The sequence below is a fragment of the Cucumis melo genome, unplaced genomic scaffold (assembly GCF_025177605.1).
Source record: "Cucumis melo cultivar AY unplaced genomic scaffold, USDA_Cmelo_AY_1.0 utg000480l, whole genome shotgun sequence".
NCBI classification, from domain to species: Eukaryota; Viridiplantae; Streptophyta; class Magnoliopsida; order Cucurbitales; family Cucurbitaceae; genus Cucumis; species Cucumis melo.
Window position 1 is genome coordinate 2,501 of NW_026124016.1, and position 378 is coordinate 2,878.

A 378-nucleotide genomic window follows, 5' to 3' on the forward strand; every position below is an offset into this window, starting at 1 on the left:
CACTTTAAAAGGACACGCTATCAAAATATAAAAAGACCTGTTTATGAAACTTCTTACCCTCCGGATGGAAATAAAGAAAATTCGAAGTTAGAAATAGATAAAAAAGAAAAATCTCTCTTCTGGTTTGAAAAACCTCTTGTGACTATCCTTTTCGACTATAAACGATGGAATCGTCCAGTTCGATATATAAAAAATGATAAATTTGAAAATGCTGTTAGAAACGAAATGTCACAATATTTTTTTTATACATGTGAAAGTGACGGAAAAGACAGAATAGTTTTTACACATCCACCTAGTATAGCAACTTTTTTAGAAATGATAAAAAAAAAGATATCTTTGTTGACAACAAAAAAACTTTATTATTATCAATTCGATAAT